Source organism: Peromyscus maniculatus, chromosome 1 (assembly GCF_049852395.1).
Source record: "Peromyscus maniculatus bairdii isolate BWxNUB_F1_BW_parent chromosome 1, HU_Pman_BW_mat_3.1, whole genome shotgun sequence".
Classification (NCBI taxonomy): domain Eukaryota; kingdom Metazoa; phylum Chordata; class Mammalia; order Rodentia; family Cricetidae; genus Peromyscus; species Peromyscus maniculatus.
Window position 1 is genome coordinate 178,462,236 of NC_134852.1, and position 19,933 is coordinate 178,482,168.

Sequence of the window (19,933 nt, forward strand, 5' to 3'; positions counted from 1 at the left end):
CTCTCCAGGTTCCACCAAGCCCCGCAGTCCCACAATCCACATATAAAATAATCCACATATAAAATAACTTTTTGTAGCCAGAGGTTTCTCCGGTCCTTCCCAGCCCCACAGTCCCTCGGCCGCTTATAAAATAATCATCCATAGGCTTAATATTATTTACAAACTATATGGCCTATGGCAGGCCTCTTGCTAGCTAGCTCTTATATCTTAAATTAGCCCATTTCTATTAATCTATGTTTTGCCATGTAATCCGTGGCTTTACAGGTTTGTTGGCATTTCTGCTCCTTGGGCTGCAGGCTGGTGTCTCACGAGACTCTGCCTTTCTCTTTCCTGTCTCTCTCCTTGGATTTCCTGCCTGCCTCTAAGCTGCCTTGCCATAGGCCAAAGCAGTTTATTTATTAACCAATGGGAACAAGATATATTCACAGCATGCAGAAAGACATCCCCCCAGTAACTTATATTGCTTCACTTTCAATATTTAGACATTTTTTAGTGTGTCATTCTTTACATTCTTTAGTGTGTCAAAGTCCTGTCCAAGTGTGGCTCTTAAAATCAAGCAAAATAATGGAATATTCTCCCTGTATTCTGGATACTAAATCTTAGCATTGAAAAAACCTGAGTTAGAGACACCATCACCACACAAAGTCTGGGCACTTCATAAAGATGTCATGCTTTACTTGATGGGAGTCTCCCATTGATAAGTTGCACAGTGGCTCCAGTCAGTGGCTCCACCCCCGTTCCTGCTACCCCATCTCTTTCATCAGGACCTCTTCTCCTGGGAGCCAGATGCTGACAGGACTTTAGAAACCTACGCCCAGAAAAACCATGAGTAAGATAACTCCCAAACAAAAACTAGTCAGAAGAAGCATGCCGTGGTATCCTGTCATTTCCGTTGCTCACAGCTGGCTCTGGAGCTCTTTCCAGTTCTAGAGGGAGGGGGCATTTCATTTAGTTTCCAAACTGGGGGAAGCAGATGCTTGGGGAAGATCCTGCTTTCTGATCTGTGTTCTAGCCATCTCATTTTCCTGTCCTCTGGGCTCACAGACAAGGGAGGACACCTATCCTCAGGAAGCCGGGCTTTATCCTCACTCACCTGATAAAAACAGCCTCCATGGAATGTCTCGGCCCCAGAATAGATTCCTTTAATAAAACCAAAAGAAAGGTGTGCAGGTCGGTCAAAGGAAAGAACTACCTCCCTTACATAAAGGAAAACTGATTCTAACATCCCCAGGGGCGAGATGGAGAGTTCTCAGGTGCACAGGGGTTCCCTCTGACCCAGTCTCCTCTCTGGGTTTTGATATCCTTTGATATTGAGTTTCCCCACTTCCACACCTGTCAGCTCTGGGGGTACATGTGCCCCTTTTTCCAAGATGCCCTAACTTGGTTTCACTCCAAGCAAGACCTGGGGAGCAGCACCTTGGGTGATATTAGTTTCCTTGAGAGACAGTTCCAGAGCGCACAGATAAGGGATCAGGGAGTGAAGCAGGAAAAGGGGAGAAGCAATAAAGGGTGAGTTACACTGCTGAGGTAACCCTGGTCTCAAAGTGCCTGGAGACCTTTTAGAAAGCCATGAGACACAGCTTCCAGATGTGGGGAGGCTGGGCCATTGTCTAAAGGTTCTCATACAGGAACTGAATTCCTGAGTCCAGCATTTAATTAGCTGAGTGGGTAAGCTCTCTTGATTTTGGAGAAAGGACCCATAGGAGAAGAAGGAGGAGGAACAGGTATTGTGGTAGACAATACAGGCACACTACAGACTACTCATATCACGTGACACAAGTGACAGCAGTGGATGCATGAGGCACATATAGGCATGAACAGCATTCTTCTTGTTTGCTATTAGCCTAAATCAATATTTAAGAACTCGGTCATTCAAACTAATAAACAAATACCACAAAGACACCTAGCAGATTAGGTCCTCAAATTCAAGTTGTTGATCGGCAGTAACTACAGACTCTTCAGGGATGGCCCCTTCTTATATTTCGTCACCATAGTTTCTCCTCTCAAAGCAACTGTGCCTACCTCCCCTTGACCAACACACCCTTCCTCTTAATGAACAGACTACCAGATCATTGCCATGGTCAAAAGGAGCAGCTCAGCCTCCAAGGAAAGCTGCTTTTCTTGTCTGAAAAATGACTTGTGCACATTTGCCCCTACAACAGCTTTAAATGGCGTGCTCATGGGCACCACACTCCTCAGCTCGCCCGACTCCACTCTGCTGGAATCCCAGCCCTTTCCATGCTGTGTGGCCTTGGGCAAGTTACTGAGTCACTTGGTGCCTCCATTGCTTCATCTCTAAAGCAGACGTATTTTTTTTAAAAAATATCTAATCCACGTGATTTTTAGGATTTAATGAGTTCATAAAGGTACGGTGCCTGGCACATGGAAGCACTGTGCAAACATTGGCTCAGTAGTCGTAACTGGGCCCACACACATGCAATTATCTTCCTCTCTCTCAGCTGAGCATGACGAAGTGGCCTTCTGTTGTTTCAGAGTCACTCCACAATGGCACCACTACTTGGTAGTCACAACCTGCCGTAAAAATCAGCCCAGAATGTTGTACTGCAATGGCCTTCTTACCCAGAAGGCAATGAGATGCTAGAGTCCCATAGCCTTCGTTGATGTATGTGTAATTAGCCAAACCTAGTAGACTCATGTCTGACCTTTTCTAATAGCCTAAAACTGCAAGACAGATTGGCCAAGCTAGAGCTAGAGTTACTCTCTCATGCAGATAGAAATTTCATCATTAAATGTGATGTACTTCTCCAGAGTTCCAGGTAGACCAAACTAGAATTTTCTCTCGAAGCTTCCCAAAGAGTGTGCTAGCAGTATTTACTACACAGTTGTCTGGTTGGACTCTATTGTCTGTTGTTGTGTCTACTAGATGAGAGTTCAGGAAAAGCCAGCTTCGGCACTCTGGCTGCTTGCTATCACAGAAGTCTGCTTTGCCCTCTTCTGACTGCCTCTGGGTTCCTTGCTGGTTCCTCGCTGTGGCCAACAGGATGTAAGCATATCTATGAACAGGAAGCCATCCTGCTCTCATCCCTCCTCTCTGGACGTCTGCTTCGGAAAAATTACCTCAGAGGTGTAAGGTTGCTTCCACTCACAGTGAAAACTCAAGGCTTTGGTTGTTTTATAGGGAAGCCACCAGTATAAAAGCCACCATAGAACACACCTCAGATTTGCATTGGCCATTGCCTTCCCTCTCCTTAATTACAAACCACAAATCACTCCACCTCCTCCGGTACAGAACAAATTGACCTCTACTCCCCCCTGGTGGACCATTAGAGTATGCTGGGTGAGTCACTTCTGAAATTGCCATGGGGCCCCTCAAGACTTATTAAATCAAGCTCCTTCTTAGGAACCTACCCTGCTCTAATTCAACATGCTGATCATTTAGAGCTAGAAGATAATTTACCCCCATATGGCCTAGTATTTTTTGTCCTATTCTTCCAGGTTTTTTCCCCTATTATCCAAAGGTAGCATTTGTTATCATAATTGCCTGGCGACTTGTCTGTCTCCTTAAATAGACTAGGCCCAGCCGAAACCCAGCGATGTTAAGTGATTTTTCTGGAGGCCACATAAGAGACGCCCGATATAGAAACCAGGTTTCCCGCTGTACGGTCTGTTATGCTGTTCATTGGCAGCAGTGTCCCGTGTTCTGAAATCTCTTTCCGAGCAGCAACATTGAGATGGCAAACAGGGGTGCAGAGGATGGGGGTCCTGCTCTCAGCTCAGTCACATCCTGCCCGTGCTTCTCATCTGAACAATGATGGCAGTTTCTGCAGATGAGTGCTAACATCTGGTCTAACTCCACATGTTCAAGATTCAAATGGAAAGGATGGTGATTCACTCATGAGGAGGGAGACTCAATCATTCATTCAACAACTATGTCTTCGGTTCACAGTTGTTTATTCAGCATCTACTACTGTGTGGCAGATTGGCTGCCAAGCACACTGGTGAAAAATATTACAATGACCCTGCCAACTGAGAAGCCATGTGGCCATCCTTGTGGTACCACTGGGCCATATCCCACATCAATTATCCCAGTAAATAGAGTGACAAGGATTTCATAAGTACTGTTATTGATGGATTCTCTCTAGGACAAGTATGTGTGTGCTTGCTTCTATAATGCTAGAATACTGACGAAAATTGCCACACTCAAACTTAGCATCTCTCAAGTTCTTAAAGCAAGCAAAAACAAACAAACACCAGCATGACCATGTCCAGCCCGGGTTCCCCTTCCTGTTAATGCATAGCCTCCCAGATCAAGCCACTGATGCTGTCTCCTACCAAGATGCCAACAGGAGTGTCCAATTAGTGCCAATTTGTTTCTTGTAACCTGGGCACCTGTCACCAAAGAGCCTGAGAAAAATAACCCACACAGTCACCGTGGCTCCAAACAGTGCTCAAACTCATCATCCAGAGGTAAATAGGAAGAATTCAAATCCCACTCTAGAGCCTCCAAGGGACCCAGTCCCTCCACCCGTGGTCACAGTTATGCTTTATTTCCGAATGACGGCGAGACACCGACAGGCAATTGATTTTTTTTTTTCTTTAAATGCGAGTTATCAGCCCTTCCTTCCAACCAGCTGCGGGCTTCCCCCTGGCAGTTCAGGACTCATAGTGATAATGGATTATCTTTCCTTTTAATAGCAAACCACTTTCCACTGAGATGGAATGAAAGTTGCGGAGGAGAACCAAATCCACCGAGAACTCTTTAAACTCTCTTTGGGAAGCTCCCCTCTAGTTTATGCATTTAGGAAAGAAAAAAAAAGAAAGAAAGAAAACATAGCCTTTAAAAACTAACCAGGTTTCTGCTGCGTGGTTGAGCCAGCCACCAGGGTTGTACTGCTTACATCTGAATTAGCACTGCTTGGCAATCACTTTCAGACTCTGCTCTACTTCATGAGAGCTGTTTTGCTCTCTGGGTGTGCAGGGGTAAGGGGCAGATGCCTTCGAAGGAGCTATCCGATGGAGATTAGGAACGCATAATAGACAATAAGCAAATGAGCAGGCAGGACATTTTTACAAAATCACCCAGGCAAGAAAATCAGCACGTCTTACTCTTCAATAGTGGGTCCATCTAGCCTGCTGCTTTTACGGGAGCAGAAATGCCTAGAATCTAAATCTGCCACAGGAGGGGGTTTTTTGCCTCCTCACAGTGCTGTGAGCTGAATGGTAGATTGCATCACCTCCATTGTAAGGCCGCTCTCATTATGAGAAACCAAACACGGAGTCTGGCTCCTAACTGGAGTATTAATAATGAAAATGGATTATGTGCATCCTGTTTGCTAAGCAATTATCCCAAGGCAGGGATTGAGTCCAGATTTTTTGCCTCACTGCCTGAGTGGCAGGCGTGAAGAGATAGACAGGTATTTGCATGCAGTGTCTCTGACCTGGAGAAAATGTCAGCAGCTTGGGAAAGGACAGGAAAGCTGCAGGTGCCTGGGTTTGGCAGCCTATTCTTGGAAAAGGCAAACAAAGGGGGAAACGTTGGCATTGGCCTTGATGGTCTAAAGACAGCTGTCAGGGGCAAGGTGTGACCCTCCTCTCTGTTGTCCACCTTCGGCTTTTCCGGTAGCTGGAAGTGAGTCCAGCCCCTGCCTTCTCAAGGAGCTGAAGTGTGTTTTATGTGCTTAATGGAGAGCCGAGTTCTTGCCAACCCTTCCGATGGCCTGGATCTGAGCTGTTTGACCTGGGTGCTCTTCAGTGCGATGAGATGTTTCTCCGAGGCCTTGGGTCTAAGTGCTTTGCTTTGTCCCCTATTCTCTGTCTTTGCAAGGTGCTCACCTCCTCTACTTCCGGGTAGCCCTGCACTGTCCCAAGGCTCTACTTCCAGGCTGACATGGTGCCTGCTTAAAGTGGTTCAAGATTCAGAGGAATTAGTTTCCTTTCTGTTGCTGTGGCAAAAACACTGGCAAAAGGCAACCTGGTGAGGAAAGGGTTTATTTCATCATGCAGCTTTCCCAGACCACAACCCACCATCGCAGGAAGTCAAGGCAGGAACGGAAGCAAAGGCCACAGAGGAATGCTGCTTCCTGCCTTGCTTAGCTCTCTGTCTTATACAGCCAAGGCCCACCTGCCTAGGGATGGTACTGCTCACAGTGGACTAGGCCCTATCACATCAATAAGCAATGAAACGTTTGCCCCACAGGCCAATGGGATGGAGGCAATTCATCAACTAAGACTCCCTCTTCCAGGTGACTCTAGTTTGTGTCAAGTTGACAAAAACTACCCACATAGCAACTCGCAGCCAACAACTGTGTGGCCTCCAATCTCCCCCATCCGACATCCTTGTTTGTCATACGCTTTCACATATGATGCCACACTAAGAGATAGCAGCGGAAGTTCATATGCACAAGATGCCTTATCCATAGGACCAGAGAGGATGGCGTTGGAATAGAGGCAGGTACCGTGCATATGAAAGTGGATACTCACAAGCTAATGGCAGCTTCCACAATGAATAAAAATTGCCTTGGGTGATGTGGATGCGATGCTTATGTATGAAGATCTCAAAATAAAGGACTAAAAATACATAAACAAAAATTGTTAAAATGAAATTTGATTATTTTTTTCAAGGCTGCGGAGGTAATGGATAAACAGACTGGCACACCCATGTAGGAGAATTCTACTGACCAATTCTGCTTACACAACACTGTCAACAAGTCTTGTTATTCCAAATGAAGGCAATCAGACTGAAAAGCCAATATATTCATGGTTCCGTCCTGGAAAATGAGACTTTAATAAGCACCCCAAACTGATCAGTGTGAGAGCTCACTTGGGAGGCGGCCTTGAAAGGATGAGCAACCAACCACAGTGTTTGTATCACCACAGTTGTAGCCCAGGAAGTCTCCATTCCTGGAAACCCCTCATTCTCAAGCAACATGGAGACATCATCACCTGGTGATTTCCCTACAAAGGATTACCGGGAGCTTTCACAGGCGTGGCACTGTCTTTTACTGAACCACACGTTTTACTGAACATAAATTTTAACGTAAACAATTAGAAAGGCTTCCACTGGAAAGTGGGTTCTCTGTGCCCCATGTCCTCACTGCTATCACTAGCTGTGTATGTCATGGCATCATTTTCCAACAGGCCACACAGGGCTGTCTTCCAACAGACTCATGAAACCATCCAGTTATTGCTAGCATAGAATTTTCCTCCTTGAACATTATCAAATGACCTTTTTTTTTTTTTCTCTATTTTTTTTTCAGGTTGTAAGTTGACAGGCATACTCTCTAACTTGTGTGTTTTAAAAACTGAACACAAGAAGTGTCTAAAGACTTGCCAGTTCCTAGAACTCTACCCAGGTCAACCAAACCAGCATTGCAAGAAGATGCCTTGTGAGTCTGTGTATTTCAGAGTGTGTCATGACCTTCTTATTAAAAGCAATCGAAAGTGTCTAGAACAGCAGCTCTCAACCTGTGGGTTGTGACCCCTTTGTGGGTCGCATATCAGACATCCTGCTTATCAGATATTCATAACAGTAGCAAAATTACAGTTATGAAGTAGCAACGAGAATAATTTTATGATTGATGAGGAACTGTATTAAAGGGTCAGAGCATTAGGAAGGTTGAGAACCACTGGTCTAAAAGGGAACCCTGGTGCTAGAGAAACCTCAACACCATCCTCAGGCTGGGTCAGACTTGGTTACATCCTCATTCCCACACCTCCAGTGTGGTTTTACCTAACCCATTAATCGAATCCCAAGCACCCACTCTGCAGGGCTCCAGGAGGGAAAACAAACAAGTGGACAGAGGAAGTCCAGCTTCTGGCAAGTGGCATGAAGTGCCCCATCCATGCACAAATCCAGGGACTGCCCTTCCTGGGGAATGAGGATAAGCACACAGAAAATCTGGGAGAGGTGCTTTGAGCACTTCCATAGAGAAGCCACAGCACCTGGGAAGCTCAGTGTTTATTCTATAGACCCGATCGGAGAGGCGGGTTATAACATGCAGATGAGCAAGGAGGTGGCTTTATTACAGACAAACAAGAAGACAGTCTTTATGAGATACAGCTGGGCTAAACAGACAGGTTTAGCTAATCTTGGTAGCAGCGGTCTAGGATAGCAGTCTTCAGGCCATAAATATCCAAGGGGAGAAAGCTGTGAGCTGCGGTGGACCTTTTCTGCACACTGTCAGCACCTATACACTGACCTCCAAGGAAGGCTTTGCTATTTCTCTGAGCCTCACCCTAGGGTGGCGAGGTAGGGCAGAGAGGCAGAGGACCATTCCTTCACAGGTCTGAAGCTTTGCCCAGACATGGGAAGTGCCCATGTCAATAGCATGCTTGCTCAGGGCTTCCTCCAGGCCCATCGTAACGAAGGACCTACATCAAGGTGTTACGGTAATGTTGGGCTTGCCTATGTATATAGAGCAGTCAGGAAGGACATGGTCCTTGTGGGTTTCTGGTTTTAACCTCATCTTCATTTCCCATGGGTGTTTAGTTGCAAATCTACAACTCTCTTTTCCAAGCCCAGCATTACCACCAGCAGCTGCCACAGGCTAGTGTCAGTGTCTGCCTCTGGAAAGTGAAGGGGTGGCCCCAAACATTGATCTCCAAGGTCTCCTTCGATGCCTGACATTGGATGTTTCTGGAGTTTATTATTGTAATCAAATAAAACTAATCTGATACATATTTAATGATATACATAATTGTTATTGTGCTGCATGGTAATTAGCTATCAGTGGTAAGCTGCTCACATAAATGACTGTAATTAGTGTTTCTTATACACAGTCAAACCCAAGTTTGGAGGTTTCCTTTCATCTCACTTGGTGATTCGACAGTGAGCTTCGGGGGCCTTACATATCTTCCATGATAATCCATGTCCTCTTCTCACACCTCATTAAGTGCGACTGACATTTTAACAAATCAGGATCCATTATTTTCTCTTCTCGGGCTGATCAGCCCCCACAGGGCTGCGTCTCTGCACTGCTAGGTCCTCCCATGCTGCCCACTCTTAGCTCCCTCATCTGTTGTCTTCGGTGGCCAGAAGGACCTACAGGGATTGCAAAGAGTGTAGAGCCCTGGGATTGTGTGTAAGTGCAGAAAAACAACAAGAGGGACAGTGTGTGAGGAGAGGTGAGACATTTAGGATTCTGACTACAGAAGGGGGCGTGTACTCATTGGCTAGGACCAAAAGGTCACAGTCTGTGTGGTTTAAATTGCGGGCTTTTGTGAGCCACCATGTGGGTGCTGGGAATTGAACTCAGGACCTCTGGAAGAACAGCCAGTGTCCTTAACCTGTGAGCCATGGGAGACCTTGGTCTGGAGGAGGTGGGAATGGGAGGTGTGCTGGGGGGAAGGGGAGGGGGGCTGGAGGGGAGAGAACGAGGGAATCTGTGGCTGTTATGTAGAACTGAATGGTATTGTAAAATAAATAATAATAATAATAATAATAATAATAATAATAATAATAATAATAAATTGCGGGCTTTTGTTCTTGCAGCTTTGGAAGTTGGACATCCAAGCTCAGCTTGCGGGTAGTCCCCTTCTTCCGGATTCCTACATGGTGTAGGGATTTAGTGTGAGTGTGTGTTGGTGAGGGGATGAACAGATGGAGGTGAGGGGTCACCTTTCTTTCTTTTCTTTTGAGACAGGGTCTCTCACTGGTTTGAACCACCGAGCAGTCTAGGCTGCTGGCCATTGAGTCCCACAGATCTGTTCCCACCTTCCCAGCACTGGGATTACAAGCACACACCACCATGCTTAGCTTTTTACCTGGGTTCTGGGAATTGAATTCAGTTCTCCTTGCTAACAGAGCAAGCCCCTTAGTGACTAAGCTCTCTCTCCAGCCTGCAGTGCCCTTAATAGTCCAAATGGATCTCCCCGGGTTCTGATTAGTCCTTTACACTACATGACTGACAGAGTACATTTTGTCTAGGACACTAGTTTCTATATCCTTAAATTGAAGCCATTAGAGATCAAAATCATGGCTGATGTCTTGTTCAGATATTTGCTTCTGAAAATATGTTTTGACGAAAAGAGTTGCTCCAATAGTTAGCAGGGCAGGACTTACCCCTGTACCCCTGCCCTGCTTCTTCAAGCCACCTAGATGTTTCAGCTAACTTCTATGTTGCAAAGTCTCATAATCTGCTTCTGATGAAGCCACAGTTACTCATCTGCAGCTTGGAATGTGCATCCCACTGAGATGCAAATTAGAAGGTGGCTATTACTTGATAGGTGCTTGTTTTATGAGATCTTGCCCAGCTTGATTGGCATGCAATAATATTTGACAGCACCCAAACACACATACCCAGACTTCTGTGAACTTAAATCTTTGGTGTCATATTGTTGCCATGAACTGGTGAACCACAATGAGACAGACTGGCCTGAGTGGGTGTCATACAGCACTGTGGCCTGAGCCAATCTGCAGCCCCTACTCATAAAAATCTTTCCATCTGGGTCTGTTGACTGCTGGTGATCTGCACTCAGGGTTGAGGAGGGGAGGGTCACTGGCCCCCACCAGAGTATCCAGCCACTTCCTCCAGCTATATACAATTCTGCCCTAATTGCCTCACGGGCTCAGGAAGGAGCCAGAATAGATAGACTGGGGAGGACTTACAGGGAGAGGGTAGGGTTCTATCTGTGCTCCATGGGAAAGTCATCATCCATGCTGAGTAAAGACCTGACCTTGTAGCTGCTTTGGATTCAAATAAGCCTCCCAAAACTCACTGGTTCCCACAGTGAAGTTTGGTAGAATCGAACTTTGATTTCTTATTGAGACTTTAAGAATGGGGAGACATTGCTTAGCCTCCTCCCCCAAGGGTGTGGGGGGATTCTCACCACAGTGGGGCAAGAATAGCTGGCCCAGGTAATTATCAATAATACCATACATGCAGCCATAGCAGGGAATTAGGTAGCATGACAGCACTGGCAACAGCAGCTATATAATTTTATTGAGGCCTCATACTTTACCAGTAATATTTAATTTGATGATCACAATTCTTAGAAGTGGCATTGGTAGTCCCACTGATTCAGATAAAAGAATTTGGCTCTGGGGATATAGGAATCTTAACCAAGCACTGAATGGAAGGTTCTAGATTAAAGGCACAAGCCCTTTCCTCTAAAGTCCTTATTTGCTAGTCTTCAGTGATGGACATTCCAGGATTAAGCAGTCTTCAAAATTACAGAATTGCATTCGGGACATTTGTCAGGTGGCATTAGATGCATTAAAGACTAAGCTAGGGTCAGGGTCAACCTCCGGGCTGAGGTGAATGTCCAGCACAAAGGAGGGTCCTTGACAGCTTACTAAGGTGACATCTTAGGGATGAGAAAGCAGGCAAAGCCAGTGAATGTGGAATGGAGCACCACGGGGATCTGGAGAGAAGGCAGAAACTTTTATGTAAGAATTAAGATTGAAAGTTGGGCCTGATATCACAGGGCCTGCAACAGCAGCTACTCAGGAAGGAGAGGCAGGAAGATCCCAAGCTCAAGGCTTACCTGAGCCACACACACAAATTCAGATAAAACAGAAAGAAAAGCTTCATGTTTTCTGGCTGCCTAAGACTATTTTCTCCCAGAACTTAGAAAAGGATGGAGGTCAAGGGATCCCTGACAGAAAGAGAAATGTTCTGAAATAATCCAGCCTGGTCACTGGAAATTTAGGTGATGAGACAGCACACGCCTCCCAGAGGGTTTGGAGGACCAGCTCTGAGGTTGTTTGTGGTCATGTCTTCTCCACAAGACACAGAAGATTCATGCATGTGGTGGGTATCCCCCAAACATAGACTGGCTCTCATTTCTTATATAGAAAGGGCAGTCTAAATGGTCTCATAGAACCCTTTTTTCCTGGTACTAAATCTCACTGAAACAGATTCCTCAAAGCTCCTCTCAGAAAAGTAGCCTACAAAAAGACGAAAATTGATGTTCCAATAAGCATTTAAAAGCAATTTAAATATTTACTCAAGTCTCTCTGAGGTATGGAGGAAGTATATATTATATTTTCACACACACACACACACACACACACACACACACACACACCAATTCCCACCTATTTTTCTTCCTGAAGTGTCTCTCATTATTTACCCTCTGTGCATTCCTGCCTTTAAGGGTATCTCACTGGCAATGATGGGGGCAAACTCTGAAACCAGGAAGCGTTGGGATATCACTCTAGACTGGAAGAGAAAGAATGTACTAGAAAGGAAAGCATAGTTTTTTATACAATAAAAGCAATATGACGACAGACATCCTAGAAGCAACAGCCAAGAGCCTTCCAGATTTGTGTGCCCTCAGTAGATCCTGATCATCACTTTCTCCCCTCCTACAGTCTGGGATTCAAACCCACAGAGTAGTATTGCCCACAGTGTGTGGGTCTTCTACCTCAGTGAACATTATCAAGACAATCCCCACAAGCCAAGCCAATCTAGGCAGGCCTTCATTGAGATTCTCTTCCCAGGAGATTCTAGGTGTGTCAAGTTGACAATAAAAACCCGGTAGTGGTGCCTTTAATCCCAGCAGTGGGAAGGCAGAGGAAGGTGGATCTCTCAGAATTCAAGGACAGCCGAGTCTACAGAGTGAAATCTAGGACAGCTAGGGCTACATGAACACAGTGAAACCCTGTCTTGAAAGACTCCCCATAAAAAACTAACTATAGCATCTCATTAACTCATCTTGGAATAAATGCCAACCCACCCCCAACTCTGTATCTCACCATTCTTCCATAGTGGCCTGCACATTCTTTGCCTCCATATTGCTTAGCCATTTGCAGTGTGGGTAACCCTGTGTCCTGGGCCTACACCTTTGTGTCTTTATTACGTTGCTCTGTTATTGTATTTTCCAGACTTACTCATCTAGTAAGCCTCATGCAAACATGAACCAGTTCTTCCGTACTTATCACTGTGTGCCCCAGAGCCTGTGTCAGTGCGGCGACAATAGTAGATATTTATTGAGTGTTGCTTGAATGGGTGTAACTAAAAACAAAAGGAAATCATTGCCTTGCTTGGGTTCTGTGAAAATGTCTTCTGAGATGCAACTTTGCAGGCAACACTTTTGTGGGGAATAATGAAGTGAAAGTAGGTCAGGGAAGACAGAGCAGGAATGGCGGGACAAAAGTCTAGCCTGGGAGGTTACTCTTCAGTATTGTCCCTAACTGAGGTACAGGGCCAGGCCTTTATACCACTGGATTAATTATCAAGTGCTATTGTTCCTAAGAAAGAAGTGACATGTTGAGTGATGCAGCTGCCTTTGGGCAAGGGCAACTCCTTGAATAGATCAAGGTCTGAATCTTCCCTATCCCACCCTACCAGTGGCCAGCAGCCAGAGGAAGGAGAGCCTGGATCCAGAGGGGGATTTTGAACAATGTGATTAGTCTATCTCTGGTCCATTTCCCTTTAACCAATAGCACTCAGCAGCTGGGAACCAGTTTTCTGACTCTAGAAGTATTCTTCTATTCTAAATTTCATCTGCTAGCAACCTCCTGGACACCCTCACATTTGAATGTCTGCACCAGCACTCATTGTGTGAGTACTTAAGGAGCACCCACTGTGTTCTGGGTATTAGTCTGGTCCTAGGAATGCATGAGGCAGACTGAAGATCCTCTCTCCACTGAGACTTCAGTGGAGAATTCTTCAGATTTTCTAGAAAGAAAACAATTAGAAAGCGAAGAAGAAGAAGAAGAGGAAGAGGAAGAGGAAGAGGAAGAAGAAGAAGAAGAAGAAGAAGAAGAAGAAGAAGAAGAGGAAGAAGAAGAAGAAGAAGAAGAAGAAGAAGAAGAAGAAGAAGAAGAAGAAGAAGAAGAAGAAGAAGAAGAAAAGAAAAAAGAGGGTGGGGTGGGGTGGAGAGTGCTAATTAGCATGAACCAATCGAAAAAGATTAAGGAATGGGGACTGGCAGAATTTTGAGAGAGACAGATGCTGTAAACCAGTCAGGCCTGAGATCTCCTGTAGAGGTGGCATTTGGACAAAGTCATTTAAATGTATGGAGTTAGCTCTTTCCTAGGAGAAAGGACAGTTGCCGAGGGTGGGAGCAAGCTTGAGCATTAGAAGGGAGTCTTGAGATCAATGCTTGCAAAGAAGTAAGAGAGGGAGAGAGAGGAGATGAGGTCAGAAAGAGGGGAAGAGCGGCTACAGACAGTACCATGACTTTATTCTGCACTCCCAGTGAGCTAGAAGCCTTGAGGAATTTTAACCTTAACAAGGTCCGGGTCTAGTTACATTCTCTATGACCTCTCTGGTTACTGTAGAAATGGGTATGTGAGCAAAGCACAGATGCAGGAAGTCTGGCTAAGAGGATGTTGATATAGTCCAGGCACCAAGTGATGGATATTTGGACTAAGGTAATAGGGATTGAGCTCTTAAGAAGTGATTAGGTTTCAGCAATAGTTTCAAGTTAGTGCTGCCAGAGTTTGCTATTGGAACAGCTCTGGGTCATGAGAAGAGAGGAGTCGACTAAAAGGCTGTGGTGACCACTTTCTGATGGGAGGAAAGACATCTCAGTGAGGTATGACGTGTTTACAGAAGAGAGGAATACAGAAGCAAGTTAGGGGTACCTGTTGGACATTCCAATAGAAATGAATGTATGCAAAGTATAGGGTCACACCTCAGGCTGGAATATGATTGACAAGAGCTGTCTACACAGAGATGACAAGTGAAGCCATGGAAGCAAAGGAAATGGCCAGGGGAGTGAGTTTGAGGGGAGAAGAGAGGCAGGTTATGGGCTAAGCCCCAACACACTATACACGTGGCCTTCCAGTATATCCACAACCTCCAGCCGCACTCTCTGTGAGCCAAGAGAACCTTAGGTAGAGGTGTCTCCTGTGCCGTGTTCTGCACGGCTAAAGAACTTGGTCTTGAAAATGAGATACACTAATGCTGCAATATCGTCTGCAGTATTCACCGTGGGAATTAGATGATTGACATCAAGTCTTTACTGACCTGTTTCATCCTCAAGCAGCTGTAACCTTTCAGTGGGTGGCATGTACTTCCCCACTCTCTCATGGCCCTGTGCCTTGACCTGTGCAGCCGTAACTGAGTGGCTGGAATGCAAGGTGGGACTTCAAATATGCTCTGGCATGATACATCTGCCATCAACATGATAAGAAAGAGTTTGGGTAGCAGGCACCTCCAACCTGGGACTCAGAATGTAACACGTGGAACAAAGCCACTTCAGTCTTCTCAGGGTAAGCAAGAGAGAAGCAAATGCTTACTGTTGCATGACCCTGTGGTTCTATAGCTGTGGGCTATGTGGAGATAGCTGACCGAGGAAAGACTGACTTATTAATTGTATAGCTCTGTAGCCTTCATTACTTCATCTACCGAAAGGGGGTTGAGTATGCCCCCTCTCTGGGTGTCTCTCTGTCTCTGAGTAGTAATGAAGATTGAGTAACATAATAAATGCAAAAATCCTGATGTAGCACCTGGCCCAACACAGACGCATGTTAAAAGTTAATTAACATCTTCTGATCCCTCTCTTCCACCGTTTATGGTCAATCTGGACTTTCTACACTAGCATCGGTTCTAAGTCAGCCCTGCCAAAGAGAAGGAATGGGTCCCTGTGTTGTTTGGGCGCTTGCCCTTGTAATTTAGATTTTCTACATAAGCCACAGCAATGTAATTTCTTGGATTTCTTGAAAAACAACTGGAGTCAGAAAAGCCAGCAGATCCCGTACCATTGTTTCTTCGTGGGCCCCACTATCTTTAGAAATATAAGTCTATTTCAGCAGTGCACTCCAGGCACTCTGGGTCCCTGGAGAAATAACTGCCTTTTGTTTATGACGAGCCAGAGTGCTTGCACACGTGCACACGGCGCACCGAACATACTGCCCTTCATCATCCCAGGCTTTTGTTCATCAAAATAATAGCAAGTGGTGGCGTAAAGCCATTCACTGAGAAATAATTCATTACAAACAAAATCATCCAAATGCCAGTTCTTCAGCCCAGAATGACCTTCAAAGCGATGGCCCCCAAGACCCACCTGAAGCAGTCAGTGGAGGTAACACAGCATCAACTCCAACAATGCTCACTCCCTGGCTGGGCTGTCACCGACTCTCGTGGATCCTTTTTGTGTCTTTACTTTCTTCAGCTGACCTTTAGTCCTTACAAGCAGGAGACGGACAGTTCAACCAGTCAAGCGACTTCATTTGAGGCTCTGCTGATGGGGTGGATGACACCCAGCTAAATGCCCACACCTCTTTAGACAAAGCAGGAAGTCTGAGCAAGGCCACAAGAGTGCTTTTGTGTAGATCTAGGGCATCTAGTCCATTACAACATTTAAACAAGTATTAAAGGTTTTATTACAGAATTGAATCCCTGTCTACAGAAATAAGATAATATGTATGTCCATTTTCTTTATTTTCTTAGTTCTACACAGAACAGCAAGAAATGGACTCATCTTATTTTTGGAATTTACCCAGGGGTTCTTGGTCTTTCTCCTAAAATCTTTCATTAAGGCCAAAACATTAAGAAGACTATCCCTGGTTTGGCTCCATGTGGGATACCACCAGAATAACCATTGTCCTTTGTGCATTCCACAGAAGCATTTGGTCTCAGCTAGGAAATGCAGAGGACATGCTGTCCCCAGTGTGTGAAGACCAGACTGCACAGGAGTTTCATATGACTACCACCTGAGAGAGAATAGCTTATACTGAGGTTGATGAACACAGAGAGGGCTGGAATCCTAGATCTTCCCGTGATCCTCAGTGGCTTCTGGGCTTTACCTCTACCTAGTATCTCAGTGCAAATTTACCTCTCTCCTTAATTACATTCTCTGTTCTCAATGTCCTAAAAGGGTGCTGGATCTCTTCAAAATATTTTTAAATTAAGAACAGAAAATGAAACATCCTTATCTTCCACTTTTTGTGGAAAAGTTTGGATTGGGGCAAGGCAAGAAGAAAAATGCAAATTCTTATCTCCAAATAGTGCCCTGTCACAAGTGAATTATTTTAGAGTTTCTGGAACACTCAAATCCATTAAAGGAAGGATAAAGCAGGTAACTGAGAAAAGAAAAACTGGAGACAGAACCTGCCTCTTTCATGGAGCACAAGGAATTGCCTTAGACTGTTTTCCAAAACCTGAGAGCCTGAGGTAAAAATTTGTGAGCGTAATTTAGTAGGAAGTCTACTCTCAGAGAGCCAGAACAAGGGGCAAGAAAGAACAAGGAAGGGTCGGGAGAGCCAGTGTGAGACAATACTGAGCTGACTACCCCAATATTGTGGGCTGTGCTTTAAAGGCTGAATAAGCTCTATCACAGGATAAGACACCTTAAATGTTAGAGGGATACCCCCCCCCATTCTCCATCCCTCACTACTCAAACTCACCTTGTAGAGTCTGAATGAATCCTCCTGAAATTTGTAAATTGAAACCCTAATCACCAGTGGGATGGAATTATGAGGTAGGGGGGCCTTTGGTAGGGGGGGTGATTAAGTCGGAGGTCAAAGTCTTTCCAAATGGGATTAGTGTCCTTAAGAAAGGCCTTGGAGAGTTGCTTTTCTTTCTCCTGTGGGAACATAGCAAGGAGGTGTCATCATCAAGTTAGATATGGACCATCACTGGATACTGGATCCACAGGCACCTTGAACTTGAATCTCTCGGCCTCCAGAATTGTAAGAAATGAGTTGCTGTTGTTTCTAAGCTATCCAGTCTATGGCACTCTGCTTTAGCAGCCCACTATGAATCACAATGGGTAGTTTCTGCTTGTCTGTGCTGGGTGCCCTCATCTATGACTTGATGTCAACTGAGAAGCCATGGGCTGGGACCCAGAAGCTCTTGGCATCACCTGTGTGAGGATAGTTGGAGCACACTGAACTGACCATCACAGAAACATCTGGAATGAAGCACAAATGGAGCTAGAGGCCACTCAAGCCTTGCTGGTATGCCAAGTAGATCTGTGTGAGGTACACTGAAAGGCACAGGCCGTGGCAGACATACTAGGAGAGCTGGCATGTGTGCAGTGCAGGTTATACATACAACATATAACATACACAACAATACAGAAACCTATAAGGAACTAAAAGACAAAAGTTACCACATAAAATAAAAACACATTTAACTTATAACTACATTGTCATCTTTAATTTTAAACCATAATTGCCTCTGTCAAAACTGCTACTTATTGAGTCATGAGGATTTATTGAGTTCCCCAATCTGGCAGTGAGCAAAATGCTTGTTGCCCCCATCCAAGATGATACCATCTAGTATTTAATTTAAATATAAATTAAATCATCTCTTCCTGTCCCTCTCCTCCTTCTAATCCCATGTCCTCCCACTTCAGTCCCTCTCAAATTAATGGCTTCTTTTTCTTTCATTGTTATTGCTACACGCACACATATCACACACACACACACACACACACACACACACACACACACAGACATGCACACACATACACACACTCATAAAACCTACTGAGTGTTGCCTGAATGTATATGATTTCAGAGCTGATGACCACTTGGTAATGGATAATCAATTAGGAGTTTATCCCTGGGGAAGACTAATATTCTCGTGCGCTCTCTCTCTCAGCAGTTATTAATTGCCTGTAGCTCTTCATCTAGCAGTGGGATCTTAGAAGATTTCCCTCCATTCACTTGGGATGTCAACTGCTCTTACATGTTTGGGTCTTGTTTAGGCCACCAGCTTGATGAGATTTTATGGGCATAGCTTCCCTGTCATATCTAGAAGAAAAACACAATCCTCGCCACAGACTTGATGATCCTCTGGCTCTCACGATCTTTCCTCCCCCTTTTCTTCAAGGTCTGCTGAATCTTAGATACAGGAATTGTGTTGTAGCTTTATAAACTGGGGCTGACCACCCCACAGCCAGTATTTTTTTAAATACTCATAAAGCTTGTAAAATTCCTTGAAAGTTGGTGTTGAACTTTTTAAATCTTTAATCATCTCAACTCTTTATGTGGATTGAACTGTTTTTATCTAAACAAAAACACTCACATCAAGAAGGGATGGGTAGTCAGCTCAGGCTGATTGAGTTATCGGGCCAAACAGAGCTGCCAGTATAAAAAGGAGGGAAATCCCATGGGCTTGGGGAAATGGCTCTCCTTGAAAGACGCAGAAATTACTAAGTGGATGCAAACATTTTCAATGTGGAGTTTGCTGGCATTTTCTGAGTCTCCCTCTCTTTAATGAGTGAGGTGTATTCTTCAGGAATGGACCACAGGGGACCAGCCCAGCTACTCACTCATAATCATCACTCTTCCCCAGAAATAACGGGATTCTCCTTGCTCAAAAAAGTATATAAGCAGCATTGTGGTCTCTTTCTAAATGGAGATTTGCTCCCACTGGTAAGCTCAGGGGACAGCTGATTGTCTTTAAGAAAGTTTAACAAAGATGACTGACAAAACTCTAAAATTTGAACTGAAAAATTATATCAGGTTTTTAAATTATGTTTCGATCAATCCAGTGGTTTTATTTTTGTTTCAACCAAAAATCGGCATATACGTCAACAGCATACCTGGGAATTTGTGAAATTTAACATTCCCATTCTATGTGTGAGGAAACTGAATCTTAGCTGAGGTCACACTCAGTGAATTAGTGACTGTAGATGGTTTATAAAGCAAGGGTTTTTTCCTGTGTACAACCTTTCCCAGAAGAGACATTAAGATAATTTGAACAATTTTTTACTATTTCCTCCTTGGTCATACAGGGTAAGCTCTCTCTATATATATAGCAAACCAGCTCTGCCTTGAAGTCTACTTACACAAATTATTTCCTTGCTCAACAAGCCAAAAAGAAATTGTTCCGTCAAAAACTACTGCTCATCAATATTTATTCAGGCACCCTAATTCAGAGCCCCAGCTCAGACTTGATTCCACCTCCATTCGAACAGCTGCACTGAGACTCGAGTCTATTGAACAGGAATTTTTTTTTTCCTCTTTCATGTAGAACTCCATTCTATAGACTGGGTTACTCCTTAGTTGGAGATTAGCATTAGTCCAAGCACAGTCCTCTTTTATTTTAATAGGAAAATCAGTGCCTAT

General features: G+C 44.6%; 1 long non-coding RNA gene across 1 annotated transcript; it reads right to left on the minus strand.

The window, feature by feature from the left end:
* Positions 1-1,765: 1,765 nt before the first annotated feature.
* On the minus strand, positions 1,766-17,564 carry LOC143270704 (uncharacterized). The gene is made up of 4 exons (XR_013047941.1): positions 17,261-17,564; positions 15,919-16,092; positions 6,442-6,528; positions 1,766-1,844 (listed from the first exon to the last, which is right to left on the minus strand). It is a non-coding gene; the product is annotated as an uncharacterized LOC143270704 (long non-coding RNA).
* Positions 17,565-19,933: the final 2,369 nt, after the last annotated feature.